The following is a 10,939-nucleotide window of genomic DNA, read 5'->3' as shown; positions in this document are numbered from 1 at the left end:
TCCAAGCAATGTGTCAGAGGCTTGCCAAATTTAAGGGGCAAAACTGACAAGATATGTGGGGAATGCAAAATTGGAAAGCAAACAAAGGCACCTCACAGGGTGATGAATTCTACAACAACCATAAAGGTATTGGAGCTATTACATATGGACCTCATGGGACCAGCTTAATCTGAAAGTATTGGAGGTAAGAGCTATATGCTAGTAGTTGTAGATGATTTCTCAAGATACACTTGGGTAAATTTCTTAAAAGACAAGGCTGAAACGTTTGAGTCTTTTAAAAACTTGAGTCAAAAATTGATCGTTGAGAAGCAATCATCTAATACCAGTATAGTGAGAGTAAGGTCAGATAATGATACTGAATTTAAAAATGCCGATTTTTCTAACTATTTTCATGAGCTTGGTGTGTCACATGAATTCTCAGCTCCAATCACTCCACAACAAAATGGCATTGTGGAAAGGAAAAATAGGGTATTGCTAGACATGGCTCGAGTGATGCTACATGCTGCAGGTCTTAGCACAAATTTTTGGGCTGAGGCTGTCAGCACTGTGTGCTATACAATAAATAGAGTCTTTCTCAGACCAGGTACTGCTCAAACAGCGTATGAGCTGTGGAAAGGTAAGAAACCAAATGTGGGATACTTTCATGTTTTTGGAAGTCCTTGCTACATTTTACGAGATAGAGAACACCTCGGTAAATTTGATGCTAGAAGTGATAATGATGTGTTCTTGGGATATTCTCCGAACAGTAGAGCTTATCGGGTTTACAATAAAAGAACTCGAATTGTTATGGAATCCATTAATGTCTCTATTGATGATCAATGTGTGAAACATGAAGAATCATTTGCAGATCCATCTCCCTCTTCTGTCACACAACCACTGAACACAGAACCTCCAATTGAGGAAGAAGGAGAGGGAATCCCTGACAGCATTTTTGAACCGGCTCCAACTCTAAGGAGAGGGTTCAAGCAAGTTCAAAAAGACCACTCCAGTCAAGATATCATCGGAAATCTAACAGATGGAACGACAACTAGGAGAAAAGCTGCAGCACAGGTAAGCCCCTCCAAGGTAAGTCAAGAGAATGTGTTACTGTGTTTTGTTACCAAAAATCTGCTAAGCATGAATATTATATCCCATTTTGGTTTTGTGTCCATTATTGAACCAAAAAATATTAAGGAAGCTTTGTTGGATGATAACTGGATTAGTGCTATGCAGGATGAGCTAAATCAATTTACTAGGAATGATGTGTGGTACTTGGTACCTCGACCTAGTAAGTGCAATGTTATAGGAACCAAGTGGATTTTCAGAAACAAAAGTGATGAAAAAGGGAATGTGATTAGAAATAAAGCCAGACTAGTTGCTCAGGGATACTCTCAGGTTGAAGGTCTTGACTTTGACGAGACCTTTGCTCCTGTAGCTAGACTAGAATCAGTTAGGTTACTTCTTTCTATAGCATGTCATCTCAGGTTCAAATTATTTCAAATGGACGTCAAAACTGCCTTTTTGAATAGGATTCTTCAGGAAGAAGTTTATGTGGAATAACCTCCAGGTTTCAAAGATCCACATAACTTAGATCATGTCTATCGGCTCAAGAAAGCCCTGTATGGACTGAAGCAGGCTCCTAGAGCCTAGTATGAGAGGCTTTCTACTCATCTTGTGGAAAAAGGATATACTAGAGGGTCCATTGATAAAACATTGTTTGTCAAACGAACTAAAAATGATATTATCATTGCCCAAGTGTATGTTGACGATATTGTTTTTGGTTCCACATCCAGATACCTTGTCAAAGAGTTTTAATCCGTCATGGAAAGTGAATTTGAAATGAGCATGTGTGGTGAACTAACTTTCTTTCTTGGATTGCAAGTAAGGTAGATGGATACAGGTTTGTTTCTCTCTTAAACCAAATATGCTGAGAATCTGATCAAGAAATTTAGTCTTGAATCTAAGAAGACAGTGAGCAATCCCATGAGTACCACTACTAAGCTGCACGAAGACCAGGAAGGGAAATCAGTTGATCCAACACTCTTTCGTAGTATGATCGGCAGCTTGCTCTATCTCACGGCTAGCAGACCTGACATTTCCTACAGTGTGGGAGTGTGTGATCAATTTCAATCCAATCCCAAGGAATCACACTTGGAAGCTGTCAAAAGAATCATTCGATATATTTCAGGTACAATTCATTGTGGTATTTTCTATACCTTTGACACTAATGTGGAAATTGTAGGATATTCTGATGCTGACTGGGGCGGAAACTTAAAGGACAGAAAGAGTACCTCTGGGGGGTGCTTCTTCATTGGCAACAATCTAATTGCTTGGCATAGCAAGAAACAAAACTGTATCTCTCTATCTACTGCAGAAGCTGAATGTATTGCAGCTGGAAGTTGCTGCACACAAATGCTCTGGATGAAGCAAATGCTTCATGATTATGGCATCTCTCAAGGTAAGTTGTCTATCTTCTGTGACAATACCAGTGCCATCAACATGACAAAAAATCATGTTCAACATTCTCGAACAAAGCACATTGACCTTCGATATCACTTTATTAGAGATTTGGTTGAGCAAAATATACTTGAGTTAAGCTTTGTGCCCACTGAAAGTCAACTTGCTGATTTGTTCACTAAGCCACTTGACACTGCTAGGTTTGAGAAATTGAGAAATGCTCTGGGGATATGTTCTAAGTGTTAAGGCACTATAATGTATGTCCGCTGTTGGGGGAGAAAGTTGTGATCTTATGAAAATAATTTTAAGTTTTCTATGTCTTTTATGAACTTTAAACAACCAAAACAAGAACAGTTCAAAAAAACAAGATCATACAGAAAACTTAATCAATCAATACTTGCATTCATGTCAGTCTATACAAAAACAATGTTAAGCAACACTTTTGAGCGGAAGCATAACAACCTGGAGTTCTTTATCAATATGTCATGTTTAATGAAAATAAGTTATCCACATCTTTAGACAGAAGAAAAATCTCTAATTATCCGGATTTAGTTTCATCCAGCATGCATACTTCTGTTTTGTATTCTAAAACCACATTTGACCACTTCTTTGGAAGATAAAACTGAAGCATAATTTTAAAACACAAAACACAATTTCAGTTTTGTTATACCATATGTTTTCTGTCAACATCAATGAAGGATGCTTTGTGCATCATAATCACTTATGCCAACAGAAAACCACAAAACATATGAGCTCTTTAACTTTATATTCTATCCAGATTCATCCTTGTAAGAAAATAAGCTCTTGCATCTGTCAATTTTAACAATGTGGAAACAATTTCTGGGAAATTTTTATTCTTTATGCATTGTTACACGATCACATATACAATACTATATTATCAATCAATTCAACATGCATATCAAAACATACAAATTCAAGCACAGACAATTGTTTCGATTCCAAGAAACCACATAACAATCAAAATTGTAAATTTCATCCGGTCAGCATCTACTCTAGACTAACGTACGCCGGAATGCAACTAGGGTTCTTGAGCATAATCAAAAACTTAATAATCATGCTATGAATCAAACCAATTTCACAGAAAAACCTGATTTTGCTTTTTCCCCAATTTGCTGCTAAAAACTCAGTGGAAGCATGAATACGATATCCAGATGCAGCAATAAATTCTCTTGGCGTCTTGATTCACAGCAATTGGGGTTTGAATCCCTTCTAGAGATGAAAACATCTAAAAAACTTCTGAATCCAATCCCATACCCTTTTCTTGATCGAAACTGACCGTTGCAAAGACAACGGTCCTTTGTTCTTAAGGTTTCGGGTCGGGTTTTGGGCCTGGTTTTCATGCTTGCTGTGACTTGGGCCAAAAGATGTTAACAGGCAGTGGCCTGTTAACCCGTAAACCAAAAGAATATATTTTATTTATTTTGTTTGTTTTGCAAAACCCTAAAACGATTTCATGTCAAGCAAAAACTAAAATCATATTTGTGAGCCTATGCTCTGATACCAATTGTAAAAACATATACATGCTCACAATTATATGCATACAAGCTCGACAACAATAACACAAGGATCAAGACTTACCTTCAGCAATTACTGGCATGGATTCCATCTCTATAACTGCACAACAATGATCACTTGAAGATGGTCTTCTGTTACTTACCAACTTGCTTCTCAATTGACAGAACAATATGCAAAATGTGGTAGTAATCTGGGACCAATTCATCTGTGTGTGTGTGTGTCTATATATATATATATATATAGGAGACTTAAACCTCAAGAATCTTCCCATTAAAACAATCCATATCGGTGTTGATTTCCTAGTTAGATTCTTAATGCATCGCATCATTGTAGTCTTTCTTGCAAACCAAGAATTGGATTACTTAACTTAATGAATTGATAAACTCTTTCATTTAGTTACAATATTGATTTACAGTTTGTGTCCATGTTGACATTAAGCTAATTATCAATTTACTATATGTTAATGTGGGACAAGTCCATGTTGATTCTAACAAATTTGCTACCCTTCCATCCTTTGATACTCTAAGCTTTCAAGATTGACCAATTTACTTCCCTAAATTTTTTAAATTAGCCATTTGCTACCTTAGATTTTTTTAAATTAATCCATGTTTGGAAGAAGAAATAGACAAATTAATATGACAAAAATGTAGCAAATTGGCATAAATAATACTTTTTTTTTAAGGGTTTTGGAACCCAGCCTAACTGGAAGGGTTAGCCTCACGCTCGGTTCTATTTATTATATTAATATTAAAATTTTGTAACCCTTGGGGGGGGGGGGGTGACATAAAACTGGAACCCCTTGCTACAATAGAACAATTACAATAATTCTCGTAGAGTACATCCTGAATGATAGCAGGAGTCTCCTCTAACCAAACATCATATATTCCAGCAACACTAGTAAGGTGTGCAAACCTATATATGTGCAACACCATTTGCTTCGTGATAGATATGTTGAATTCTAACTTATTGAAAAACAGTTAAATAAATATTTACAATCATCTAAAACTCGACTTACCTCCGAATAATTCACCTAAAAACTTTTAAGCGCAGCAATCAAAAGGGCAGAGTCACTACCAATATCAATTTCTGTCCAAGAAGAAGAAAAGCTTCACACGCCTGACCTTCTATATTAATCACCGAGTTTGCATGCAGAAAAGGCATCGCAATAGCTGCAACTCCCGTGCCCAATTCATCTTTGACCATCACCCCAATGCCTCGACCTCCACAATCCCCTTTATATGCACCATCAATATTAATTTTCAGCCGGCCGGTAAGAGGACATTCCCACTTAGTCTGGACCCTCTTCTTTTTTCTCGTTGCCTTTGGGTGATATCGTTGGCAATCTTCCAACCTCTGTCTACACCATTTAATCATATGCATGGGTTGGAAATTGTCACCTTTCCGGACCAAATTATTTCTATCACTCCATAATAGCCAAAGAGCCATGAAAAAATAATCACACAAGTCAGCCCCTACCAAGTCCATGACGTCAAACACCCATATGCCCAAATCAGGTGCAGCATGCTCTTTTGGCTTTATCTAAAAGTTCCAGAAGCATTGAATTGCTAAACAATCTTTAAACACATGTTTTGTTGTCCCCACAAAAATGCAGCAAAACACACAACAAAAATAGTCATATGAACAAACAATTGAATAAAAACGTGATGATATTAATTAGTTAGGGGGCTTTGGTCTATAAAATCTTCTAAAGTCGTACCTTTTTCAATTGAGAATGAAAGAATTTGAGAATAAAAATTTAGTTCCACACCATTATATATAGTCGCATATTCACAATAGAGAAATAGAGGCACAAAATTGACAAAATTCTCGCATCCAAAATCATTAAAAATCCTAACATTTATGGCTTACTATGCCTTTTTTTTTTTCTGAACAATTGTTAATTATATATAGTTAACCAATTAATTCAGTAAAATATTTTATAAAAAACAGTCACGTGGACAATGCCTTTTTGTTTATTTCTTTTACCTATCAAGTGGCACGTGGTAGTGTACAATTGGGTGGGGTGGGGTGGGGTGGGAGGGGGGGGGGGGGGGGGTGGTGGTGTCCATGTATTAAATGAAGTGATTTTCTTCTTCTTTTTAGTAGGGCTGGGCGTCTGGACCCGAGAACCCGGCCCGAACCGATCAAAAAAGCCCGATTCGGTTCAGTTTTGTATTGGAAAATACCGGTTCGGTGCAAAACCCGATCCGAATTACAATTTATCTGTCAGTGTCAGACTTGATATTTTTTGGGACCGAAAGACCGATACGAACCTAATCATCCTTCTGCTCTGGTCTTTCTTCACTCCCCTCTTTCTTCACTCCCCTTCTTCCTCTGCTCTCTCTTCTGCTATCCTAGGTTGGATCACCTGCAAAAACTCCTTAAGCTTAGGATCATCAATCTCATCCTCTTCTCTTCCATGCCGCCCCGGCTTTTCCTGATGGCCTCCTGAGCTTGACATTGAAGTAGATCGAAGTTGATTGATGAAGAATGAACTACAAGAAAGAGGAGAGTATTCTGCAGTTGGTGAAAGACGAGGAAGAGGAAGGAACTGAAGAAAGAATATGGGATTATGGGTTTTCGGTGAGGATGATCTAATGGTGTTGATTTGATCAATATATGGTAAATAGAAACTGCATAATGGGAGTTGCTGCAGCTAAGAAAATAAAGGACCGGGTGGAAGTGGAGGAGAAGAAAAGTTGTCTCCCACCACCAAGAAAAGCTGCCTCCCAAGCATTAAACAAAAGAAAAGTTGATGCAGCTACCAAGGAGAAGAAGTAAACAAGGGACAGGTGGAAGGGAGGAGAAGAAAAGATTTTGTCTCCACTTTCTTTGTCTCCGCAACCAAGAAAAGCTGCCTTGGAGGAAATAAATATAAACTTTGCAGGCAAAATGTCGAGAGCGTCTCATGCTCCAGTGGTTGGGAGTAAGGCTTTTGTGTTAGAGGTTGGCGGTTCAAACCTCACCTCTTACCGAATTTTGTGTGTATATTTTGCATATTATTGAACTTGCAGACAAAGCTGGGAATTTGGGCCCGAAAAACCCGAAGACCGAACCGGCCCGTTTGGGATCAGTTTCCATAGGGTTTCACTTTTGAAAAAGCCCGAACCGGCTCGGACCGATTTTTTTGGGCTCGGTCTCGGTTTTACTAAATTTCAGGCCCGGCCCGACCCGAACCCAAGCCTACTTTTTAGTACTGCACCATAGTAGTGAATGAGGATCTTACAAAAACTGGGGGAAGGGGGGAGTTCCACACTGGCAGCTTTCCAGATTGTACCCTGATAATGCCATAAATGACCACCTGCGTTTGTAGAGGATGACAGAGTCTTCTCCTCTATTCTCTATGAATTGGAGTACACATGGTAGCCACTTTTAACGTTATACATCGCTTTGGAATCATAGAGCAATATTACTGAATGTCAACAGCCGGCCTCATAATAAGTGGGATGGTAGTAATTTTTTGTATCTCCACCTCCGTAAAAAGCTCCTCTAGCAGAAAGTCTTTTCAGTGTTTAAGTTTTTAGTGAGAAATTTATTTTCCTCAATAAATATCACATTCTACGAGGAATATTTCGGTTCTTCACTAAATGCTATTATTTTTTCTACGAGGAATATATTTTCCTCACTAATATATCATTTTCTATGACTGACGAAGTGGTGTTAGCTCAATGGTTAGAGCACCCACTATCTAAGATTAAGGTCATGGGTTCGAGTCACCATGGGGGTAGAAGTGAAATCATTTGATCCTCTTTATAAATAAAAAAATCATTTTCTACGACGAATATTTTACTTCATCACTAAAAGTGACCATCAATTGGTCTTCAAAGTGTCATGTTATTAGGGAGGAAATATGAGACTTGGCTGACGAATTTTTTCATTGCAAAAATGATATTCAGCGAGGAAATAACGATTTCGTCGTTATTTTTTTTGCCCAAAATTGTGTAAGACCCACCAAATTCAATAGCGACCAAACTATGATTTCCTCGCTAAAAGTCAGTTTCTACGATGAATTATTTCCTCGTCAAAAGAAGCAATTAGCGAGGAACTAACACTATCTTCGTTATAAGTTTGGTGAAGAATTCTGTAAGACCTGCCAAATTCAATAGCAACAAAATTGTGGTTCCTCGCTAAAAGTTCACATTCTACAAGAAACCATTTCCTCGCTTCGTCGACAACGATTAGCGAGGAAGTAACAGTTTCCTCATTATTAGTTTGGCAAAAAATGTATAAGACCGACCAAATTCAATGGTGACAAAACTATAGTTTCCTTACTAATTGTTTGTGTTTTATGAGGAACCATTTCCTCGTCGAAAGATGCAATTAGCGAGGAAATAATGCTTTCCTCGTTGTTTGGTTGGGGGAAAATTATGTAAGACCCACCAAATTCAACCGACAACAAAAATTATAGTTTTCTCGCTAAAAGCTTGTGTTCTACGAGGAATCATTTCCTCGTCTATAGAAGCAATAGTGAGGAAACAAAGCTTTCCTCGTTATTATTTTGGATGAATATTGTGTATGTCCTACCAAATTCAATGGCGACAAACAATGAGTTTCCTCGAAAAAAGTAAACTTTTAGTCTTTGACCATGAATAATTTTTTCATTAATTGATTATACATTTTGCAAGACACTTATTATGTCATTGTTGAAATTAGTTTTATTTATTTATTAGATAAATATCAAATGTTACAACTAGTTTTTCGTGAGTCGAACTCACAACCTCCCATTTACGAAGGAGAGACTATGCCACTAGATCAAATGGTACTTGGCATTGTTGAGATTAGTTGAAACCCATATTTTATTATTTACCAAAGATTTTTTTATTTTTTATTCTAGACGACAATTTTTTCCCACCCCACCTCTTATGTCAGTGAGATTTGAACTCATGAATAACACTGTTAAAGTTAGGCTAGCTAGCCAATAAGTCTCGGCTCACAAACACCATAAAGATTTCTTTTTAATCCGTTGAAACCCATCATTGTATTATTTATTGTAATAATACCATAATTAATATTTTATTATATATATATATATATTTTTTTTTTTTTTGTGGTGCTATTCACACACCCATTTTCTCTATTCACACTCCCCTTCTTTTTTAATATTACTTTAATTCAATTTATTTTTACAAGTTACCCTAACTACCCTCCCTCTTTTTCTTTTTTTCTATTTGGCAAGTCAATCATGAATCAAAAATCATTTTACAATAAATCAAAAAAAATTTACCTATAAATGAAGGAAAAATAATACATTCACTAAGTGGAATGACCTGTGTTATTAGACAAGGAATATGCATCCCAGGTAATTACGTTCATCCAACTGAATTTAAATTGCAAAGTTTGTCCTTATACAAGTAGGAGGGGTAAGACGCATGCTTTACTTCTTTGTTGTCTCGGGTTTATTGCACCTAGCTTATTAGAGTGTCTTGTCTCTTAAAGATTGGCAATAAGCTATTTTCAAACGTAGTCTGCAAATTTGGGACTAGGTACAAAAATAAAAAAATAAAAAATAAAAAATTGGAGTATAGTTCAAAATGAAATTATTGAACAAGACTTACTTGAGGACCTACACAAATGCAGACACACACATAATCAATGGTATGAAACTCTTAATATAATGTATTCTAGATAACTGTATTGAAAGAAAACACCCACAAATAAAAGTTCAACATTAGGCTGAAAAAAAAAAAAAAACTAGACTTTGGAACATTATTTTCAGTATGTAACAATTAATTAGATTCTATGCAATAACATCTCAAATGTTGCAAAGTAGCATAGTACACTGATCAGCATGGAATCAAAGCATCTTATAGTGAACTAGCCAAAAATCCACAGCCGTATATACATAATGATGAGTATGTAATTGCTAATCTCGCAATAAAAAATAATAAAAATGTATTATGCAAGGCCAGAAAAACAAAAATACGATTGAACATAGTCAACTGCGGGAAAACAAGGAATCACAAAGAGTTTTGAAGTCCTCGTATGTGGGAAAATAAAGGTTTAGGATTTAGGGATCAACTTGCCAAATAGAAGAAAAAAAATTAATAAAAAAAAATTCAAAATTGCAAGGGAGGGTAGTTAGGGTAATTTGTAAAAACAAATTGAATTAAAATAATAGAAAAATAAAGGGGGTGTGTGAATAGAGAAAATAGGTGTGTGAATAGCACCACCCTTTTTTTAAACCGCATTGTATTATTTATTATGTTATGAGTGACTAATTTATATATTAAGTCAATGTAATTGACATCGCTTAAAGTTTTGGTTTGTTTGCTTTGTCTAGAGGCCGAGCCCTAACCATTGTAATTTTGTTTTCAAAACTATATTTTATATAAATACAATGATTGTAATCCAACACTTTCTCATGTGAATGTGGGAATTGGCTTTTTGCATCTCTATGATCATAGGACTACTAGGAATGATTGCTTGGTTAGTTAATTTAACCATTCATCTCTATACTAATTCCATATATATATATATATATATATATATATATGTATACATGTATATAAATATATGTCCCCCCTCCCCCACATATATATATATACACACACACGCACACATACAGATTCTATTCAGAGCGAGGCCTCGCTTTGAAATGGTTAGGGTTTAGGATCACTTTTCGGTCGCATATCCACATCTCAACCGTTCAGTTTCTAGTTACTAATGTATATATCATCTCTGTAAAATTTCAACCAAATTGATGGTTGTTAAGGCATTGATAACTGCCTTAAAGCTAGTACGGTTCAGGTTAGACAGATTCAGTTCGTCTATTGGTTTAAGCGAGTTAGATACCTTAAACACAATCAATTTCGTTGAAATTTTGCAGAGATGATCTATACATTAGTACCTAAAAACTGAACGGTTGAGATGTAGATATGCTACCGAAAAGTGACCGTAAACCCTAACCTCGCTCTGAAATTTCAAAGCGAGGCCTCGCTCTGGATAGGATCCGTATATATATATATAT

Source organism: Rosa chinensis, chromosome 2, assembly GCF_002994745.2.
Source record: "Rosa chinensis cultivar Old Blush chromosome 2, RchiOBHm-V2, whole genome shotgun sequence".
Classification (NCBI taxonomy): domain Eukaryota; kingdom Viridiplantae; phylum Streptophyta; class Magnoliopsida; order Rosales; family Rosaceae; genus Rosa; species Rosa chinensis.
The sequence above is the reverse complement of the archived record's forward strand: the minus strand, read 5'-3'. Positions refer to the sequence as shown.